Source organism: Pseudophryne corroboree, chromosome 3 (genome assembly GCF_028390025.1).
Source record: "Pseudophryne corroboree isolate aPseCor3 chromosome 3, aPseCor3.hap2, whole genome shotgun sequence".
Classification (NCBI taxonomy): Eukaryota; Metazoa; Chordata; class Amphibia; order Anura; family Myobatrachidae; genus Pseudophryne; species Pseudophryne corroboree.
The window spans coordinates 292603-301324 of NC_086446.1; the positions used below are offsets into that span (position 1 = coordinate 292603).

Genomic DNA, 8722 nt, shown 5'->3' on the forward strand with positions numbered 1-8722 from the left:
GCTCCCACCTTGCTCACCTCTATAACCTATCGCTCTCTACCGACATCTTTCCCTCACCATTCAAATATGCCCTGGTGTCCTCTAGTCTCGAAAAAAACAACCTCAACCCTTCATCACTCACTAGCTACCGACCCATCTCTCTTCTCCCAATCGCCTCCAAACTACTTGAATGACTGGTCTACAGCCATCTCACAAGCTACCTCTCTGACAACTCCATCCTTGATCCACTACAATCTGGCTTTTGCCCACTCCACTCCACCGAGACTTTTTATTTTTATCTTTATATCCTGTGCTATGTATGCGATACACCAGAGATTGTGGGGAGGTGACTGGTAAGATATCTGGGCTCGTAACACAGTGACATGATGTGAGGGGGAGAGCAGGAGTATAATAGGGGCTGATGGCTCCTGATGTATGAGATATACCAGAGAGTGTGGGGAGGAGACTGGTCAGATCTCTGGGCTGGTAACACACAGTGACATGATGTGAGGGGGGAGCAGGAGTATAATAGGGTCTGATGTCTCTTGATGTATGAGATACACCAGAGAGTGTAGGGAGGAGACTGGTCAGATCTCTAGGCTGGTAACACACAGTGACATGATGTGAGGAGGAGAGCGGGACTATAATAGGGGCTGATGGCTCCTGATGTATGAGATACACCAGAGGGTGTGAGGAGGAGACTGGTCATATCTCTGGGCTGGTAACACACAGTGACATGATGTTAGGGGAGAGGAGGAGTATAATAGGGGCTGATGGCTCCTGATGTATGAGATACACCAGAGAGTGTGGGGAGAAGACTGGTCACATCTCTGGGCTGGTAACAGAGTGACATGATGTAAGGGGGAGAGCAGGAGTATAAAAGAGGCTGATGGCTCCTGATGTATGAGATACACCAGAGAGTGTGGGGAGGAGACTCGTCAGATCTCTGGGCTGGTAACACACATGACATGATGTGAGGGGAGAGCAGGAGTATAATAGGGGCTGATGGCTCTTGATGTATGAAAATACACCAGAGACTGTGGGGAGGAGACTGGTTAGATCTCTGGGCTGGTAACACAGTGACATGATGTGAGGGGGAGAGCAGGAGTATAATAGGGGCTGATGGCTCCTGACTCCCCCACTGGGCAAATACAGTTCCCTAATTTGTACTGATAGAGGAGGGTAGGATAAGAGATTGATGTAGTGACTGAGCAAGGAGAATATGTGACTTCTGTAATAAGTGTTTATTACTCACCTGTGCTGATATCTGTAGGGATCTCCTCCTCCTTACACTGCTGATCACCCCTCACATACGTCTCTTCTTCTCCCTCTATATCTTCTGCCTTTATATCAGTCACATACGTCTCTTCTTCTCCCTCTATATCTTCTGCCTTCATACCAGTGACATACGTCTCTTCTTCTCCCTCTAGATCTTCTGCCTTCATATCAGTCACATACGTCTCTTCTCCTTCCTCTATATCTTCTGCCTTCATATCAGTCACATAAGTCTCTTCTTCTCCCTCTATATCTTCTGCCTTCATATCAGTTACATACGTCTCTTCTTCTCCCTCTATATCTTCTGCGTTCATATCAGTCACATACGTCTCTTCTTCTCCCTCTGTATCTTTGACTTTAATATTATTTAATTGGGCTTCACCCTATATAAACCACCAATAAAAGAAGACTGTAATAATTGTTGATTTCAGTAATAGATTAAACAATACAAATATAATGACACACACAGCTGCTCTACACATTATGCAGACACGTTCCCTGGTGTTACTGTATATTGCCCCATTCCCAAGCGGTCACCTCTCCAGTCATCACCCAGACACGTCCACCGGGGTTACTGTATATTGCCCCATTCCCAAGCGGTCACCTCTCCAGTCATCACCCAGACACGTCCCCCGGTTTTACTGTATAATGCCCCATTCCCAGCAGTCACCTCTCCAGTCATCACCCAGACACAACCCCTGGTGTTACTGTATATTGCCCCATTCCCAAGCGGTCACCTCTCCAGTCATCACCCAGACATGTCCCCCGGTGTTACTGTATAATGCCCCATTCCCAGCAGTCACCTCTCCAGTCATCACCCAGACACGTTCCCCGGTGTTACTGTATATTGCCCCATTCCCAAGCGGTCACCTCTCCAGTCATCACCCAGACACGTTCCCTGGTGTTACTGTATAATGCCCCATTCCCAGCAGTCACCTCTTCAGTCATCACCCAGACACGTCCCCTGGTGTTACTGTATAATGCCCCATTCCCAGCAGTCACCTATTCAGGCATCACCCAGACAAGTCCCCCAGTGTCACTGTATAATGCCCCATTCCCAGCAGTCACCTCTCCAGTCATCACCCAGACACAACCCCTGGTGTTACTGTATATTGCCCCATTCCCAAGCGGTCACCTCTCCAGTCATCACCCAGACACGTCCCCCGGGGTTACTGTATATTGCCCCATTCCCAAGCGGTCACCTCTCCAGTCATCACCCAGACACGTCCCCCGGTGTTACTGTATAATGCCCCATTCCCAGCAGTCACCTCTCCAGTCATCACCCAGACACATCCCCTGGTGTTACTGTATAATGCCCCATTCCCAGCAGTCACCTCTCCAGTCATCACCCAGACACAACCCCTGGTGTTACTGTATATTGCCCGATTCCCAAGCGGTCACCTCTCCAGTCATCACCCAGACACGTTCCCCGGTGTTACTGTATAATGCCCCATTCCCAGCAGTCCCCTCTCAAGTCATCACCCAGACACAACCCCAGGTGTTACTGTATATTGCCCGATTCCCAAGCGGTCACCTCTCCAGTCATCACCCAGACACGTCCTCCGGTGTTACTGTATAATGCCCCATTCCGAGCAGTCACCTCTCCAGTCATCACCCAGACACGTTCCCCGGTGTTACTGTATAATGCCCCATTCCCGCCAGTCACCTCTCCAGTCATCACCCAGACACGTTCCCCGGTGTTACTGTATAATGCCCCATTCCCAGCTGTCACCTCTCCAGTCAGCAACTGAATGATCTTCTTGGTGAGTTCCAGGATCTTCTGATCATTGTGTATCTCATGTGTCAGTGAGTGAGGTGGAGGCACCGTGAAGGGGCTCTGGGTTCTACTCAGTCCTCCTGATACAGGGGGATGGCTGCTGGGTGTCTCATACTCATTGGATGTCTTCTTCACTATTGTGTAATCCTGTGTAATGGTGGAGACATCAAATATCAATATATACACTCCCAGATCCCCTCACCTCCCCAGTCATGTCCCTGTATTATTACTATAGATATGTGATGTCACTGTGACACTCCCAGATCCCCTCACCTCCTCAGTCATGTCCCTGTATTATTACTATAGATATAAGTGATTTTTCTGTGATGCTCCCAGATCCCCCAAACTCACCAGTCATGTCCATGTATTATTACTATAGATATAAGTGACATCACAGTGACGCTCCTAGATCTCCTCATGTCCCTGTATTATTACTATAGATATAAGTGACGTCACTGTGACTCTGCCAGCCCCCTTCAATTCCCCAGTCACGTCCCTGTATTATTGATATAGATATAAGTGATTTCTCTGTGACGCTCCCAGATCCTATCACCTTAACAGTCATGTCCCTGTATTATTACTATAGAGATGAGTGACGTCACTATGAAGCCCCAAGATTCCTTCACCTCCCCATTCATGTCCCTGTATTATTACTATAGACAAAAGTGACATCACTGTGACACTACCAAATCCCCTCACCTCCCCAGTCATGTCCCTGTATTATTGCTATAGACAAAAGTGACATCACTGTGACACTCCCAAATCCCCTTACCTCCCCAGTCATGTCCCTGTATTATTCCTATAGATATATGTGATATCAAAGTGATGCTCCCAGATCCCTTCAACTCCCCAGTCATGTCCCTCTATTATTACTATAGATATATGTGACTTCACTGTGCCGCTCCCAGATCCCTATACCTCCCCAGTTATGTCCCTGTGAAACTATAGATATGTGATGTCACTGAGACACTCCCAGATCACCTCACCTCCCCTGTCATGTCCCTGTGTTATTACTATAGATATGTGACATCACTGCGCCACTCCCAGATCCCCTTTCCTCCCCAGTCATGTCCCTGTATTATCACTATAGATATAAGTGATGTCACTGTGACGCGCCCAGATCCCGTCACCTCCCCAATCATGTCCCTATATTATTACTATAGATACAAGTGATTTCACTGTGATGCTCCCAGATCCCCCCACCTCCGCAGTCAAGTCCCTGTATTATTACTATAGATATAAGTTACTTATCAGTAACACTTCAAAATCCCCTCACCTCCCCAGTCATGTCCCTATATTATTACTATAGATATCAGTGATGTCACTGCGATGCTCTAAGACCCCCTCACCTCCCCACTGACATCGCTGTATTATTAGTATAGATATGTGACCTCACTGTTACGATCCGATTCCCTAACCTCCCCAGTCATATCCCTGTATTATAACTATAGATATTAGTAATGTCACCGTGACACTCCCAGATCCCCTCACCTCCCCAGTCATGTCCCTGTATTATTACTATAGAAAAGAGTAATTTCACTGTATAGCTTCAAGAGCCACACACCTCATTAGTCATGTCCCTGTATTATTACCATAGATATAAGTGACATCACTGTGACGCTCCTAGATCTGCCCCACCTCCCCAGTCATGTCCTTGTCTTATTAATTTAGATAAAAGTGATGCTTCCAGTACACCTCACCTCTCTAGTCATATCCCTGTTTTATTACTATAGATAAAAGTGAGGTCTACAGTGACACTCCCAGATTCCCTCACCTCCCCAGTCATGTCCCTGTATTATTACTATAGATATAAGGTCACAGTGATGCTCCCAGATCCTATCACCTCCCCAGTCATGTCCCTGTATTATTACTCTAGATATAAGGTCATTGTGATGCTCCCAGGTCCCCCTCACCTCACCAGTCATGTTCCTGTATTGTTAATATAGATATAAGTGATGTCACTGTGACACTCCCAGATCTTTTCACCTCCACAGTCATGTCCCTGTATTATTAGTATATATATAAGGTAATTGTTACGCTCCCAGATCCACTCACCTCCCCAGTCATGTCCCTGTATTATTACTATAGATATAAGGTCACAGTGATGCTCCCAGATCCTATCACCTCCCCAGTCATGTCCCTGTATTATTACTATAGATATAAGTGATGTCACTGTGACACTCCCGAATCTTCTCACCTCCCTAGTCATGTCCCTGTATTATTACTATAGATATAAGGTCACTGTTACGCTCCCAGATCCCCTCACCTCCCCAGTCATGTCCGTTTATTAGTATAGATATAAGGTCCCTGTGATGCTCCCAGATCCTCTCATCTCCCCAGTTATGTCCCTGTATTATTACTATAGATATAAGGTCCATGTGACACTCCCAGATCCCCTCACCTCCCCAGTCATCTCCCTGTATTATTACTGTAGATATTAGTGAGGTCACTGTGACACTCCCAGATAAACTCACCTCCCCAGTCATGTCCCTGTATGATTACTATAGATATAAGGTCACTGTGACGCTCCCAGATCCCCTCATCTCCCCAGTCATGTCCCTGTATTATTACTGTAGATATTAGTGAGGTCACTGTGACACTCCCAGATCCACTCACGTCCCCAGTCATGTCCCTTTATTATTACTATAGATATTAGGTCACAGTGATGCTCCCAGATCCCCTCACCTCCCCAGTCATGTACCTGTATTATTACTCTAGATATAAGGTCATTGTGATGCTCCCAGGTCCCCCTCACCTCACCAGTCATGTTCCTGTATTGTTAATATAGATATAAGTGATGTCACTGTGACACTCCCAGATCCCCTCACCTCCCCAGTCATGTCCCTGTATGATTACTATAGATTTAAGGTCACTGTGACGCTTCAAGATCCCCTCACCTCCTCAGTCATGTTCCTGTATTGTTACTATAGATAGAGCAAACATAGAATAAAGAAGACTCTTGTTTGGGTGCACTCTTGTTAAATGTGTATTTGTGAATAATATTAAGACATAAAGTTTTATTATGCTTTATTAAAATATTGTCCGTATCCACTCATTCTCCCCATGAAATTATTGTAAATCACAAGAAGGAGATACCCACAAATGTATTTGTTGGGGAAAAAAAGGTTACAAACGGGGTTAGTATGTCCTGGTTTAGTCTATCCCAATATAGACTGGCATGGAGGTGTAGATATAATCACCATACACCTGTTCTCATGCCATACCAGTACAAGCAATGCTTGTGTTAATGGGACCAAAATTGGTCATGCAAAAGTAGGTATCAATTACACCGGGAGTGTGTATAGCATATATACTACCTCGTCCTGTCCTCAGCACACAAACCCTAATGGGTGTGCCTGATATGGTTGGAATTAATAATTCCTAATTAATTCTCGCCTGAGAAAATAACCATACATCTGTTCTCATACCGTATCAGTACAGGCAGCGCATATATTGATGAGACCAAAGTTAATCATGTACACATATTCTTGCCTGAAAAAAAATCAGGAAAAATAAATACAGGTGGGAAAGAAGAAGTAGTGGTGATACTGCTGTTGGTATTGAGTTTTAAATTGAAACAGCCTCAGATTACTACACTGGGTATTCTCTGAGGGTCACCCCTCAGATACTGACCCAGCCCATCACCGTTTTGCTTCCAAGATCAGACGAGGTTGGGCTCTAGCGGTGAGGTATGATAGTAACCTGTAAATGAGGTGTTCCACTCACCAATGAGAGTGCACCTAATCAGTAGATTAAGGGAGAAGTGTGGATCTGCTGTCTATGTTAGACCTGGGATTGCTCCCAGGAATCATGGATGAGAGTCCACGAAAATAAGGAAAGTAATGAATTCTTTATTAGAAATAAGAAGATAACACAATACACTATTCAGGCATAATTGCACATCTGTATTGTCTATGGTATGTGTTCACGGTGTCTCCGTATGCGTAAATCGTGGAAAATGCCCTATTATGGGAGAAAATTTCATCCACACATTTTCATTTCAATTTGAACAACATATCCAATAGTATCAGAAAGAAAGGTCTCAGATGCAGTGTATGTAAGAATATATGACGGGTGAAGGTAATATAGTAATCAAGTACAGCATACGTGTATCACGGCTGGAGCTATCATCTCCATTCATTGGTTACACCTAGGATAGATATGCTGTCTTAAACATCAATTAGTGTATACGCCACCGAATAATTACAAAAACTGATAGAAAAAATAATATCAAAGGTGATACCGATTACCGCCCAGGTCCCTGGGTCAGTTAAGGGTGATTGGTAGTATTGGTATTCTCCCGTGTAGGATCCTATTGCATGCCTTGCTCAGAGTCCTTATTGCATATTTGGATAGGAAAACGCGTTTCACCCGTAACAACGGGCTTGCTCACTTCCAATGCTCACTTCAGCATTGGAAGTGAGCAAGCCCGTTGTTACGGGTGAAACGCGTTTTCCTATCCAAATATGCAATAAGGACTCTGAGCAAGGCATGCAATAGGATCCTACACGGGAGAATACCAATACTACCAATCACCCTTAACTGACCCAGGGACCTGGGCGGTAATCGGTATCACCTTTGATATTATTTTTTCTATCAGTTTTTGTAATTATTCGGTGGCGTATACACTAATTGATGTTTAAGACAGCATATCTATCCTAGGTGTAACCAATGAATGGAGATGATAGCTCCAGCCGTGATACACGTATGCTGTACTTGATTACTATATTACCTTCACCCGTCATATATTCTTACATACACTGCATCTGAGACCTTTCTTTCTGATACTATTGGATATGTTGTTCAAATTGAAATGAAAATGTGTGGATGAAATTTTCTCCCATAATAGGGCATTTTCCACGATTTACGCATACGGAGACACCGTGAACACATACCATAGACAATACAGATGTGCAATTATGCCTGAATAGTGTATTGTGTTATCTTCTTATTTCTAATAAAGAATTCATTACTTTCCTTATTTTCGTGGACTCTCATCCATGATTCCTGGGAGCAATCCCAGGTCTAACATAGACAGCAGATCCACACTTCTCCCTTAATCTACTGATTAGGTGCACTCTCATTGGTGAGTGGAACACCTCATTTACAGGTTACTATCATACCTCACCGCTAGAGCCCAACCTCGTCTGATCTTGGAAGCAAAACGGTGATGGGCTGGGTCAGTATCTGAGGGGTGACCCTCAGAGAATACCCAGTGTAGTAATCTGAGGCTGTTTCAATTTAAAACTCAATACCAACAGCAGTATCACCACTACTTCTTCTTTCCCACCTGTATTTATTTTTCCTGATTTTTTTTCAGGCAAGAATATGTGTACATGATTAACTTTGGTCTCATCAATATATGCGCTGCCTGTACTGATACGGTATGAGAACAGATGTATGGTTATTTTCTCAGGCGAGAATTAATTAGGAATTATTAATTCCAACCATATCAGGCACACCCATTAGGGTTTGTGTGCTGAGGACAGGACGAGGTAGTATATATGCTATACACACTCCCGGTGTAATTGATACCTACTTTTGCATGACCAATTTTGGTCCCATTAACACAAGCATTGCTTGTACTGGTATGGCATGAGAACAGGTGTATGGTGATTATATCTACACCTCCATGCCAGTCTATATTGGGATAGACTAAACCAGGACATACTAACCCCGTTTGTAACCTTT

The 8722-nt window shown here is 44.5% G+C and overlaps 2 pseudogenes; one reads left to right on the top strand and one right to left on the bottom strand.

Moving 5' to 3' along the window:
* Positions 1–6616: 6616 nt before the first annotated feature.
* On the bottom strand, positions 6617–6734 carry LOC134898368 (5S ribosomal RNA; annotated as a pseudogene).
* Positions 6735–8140: 1406 nt separating this feature from the next.
* LOC134898369 (5S ribosomal RNA) lies at positions 8141–8258 on the top strand (annotated as a pseudogene).
* The last annotated feature ends 464 nt before the right edge of the window (positions 8259–8722 follow it).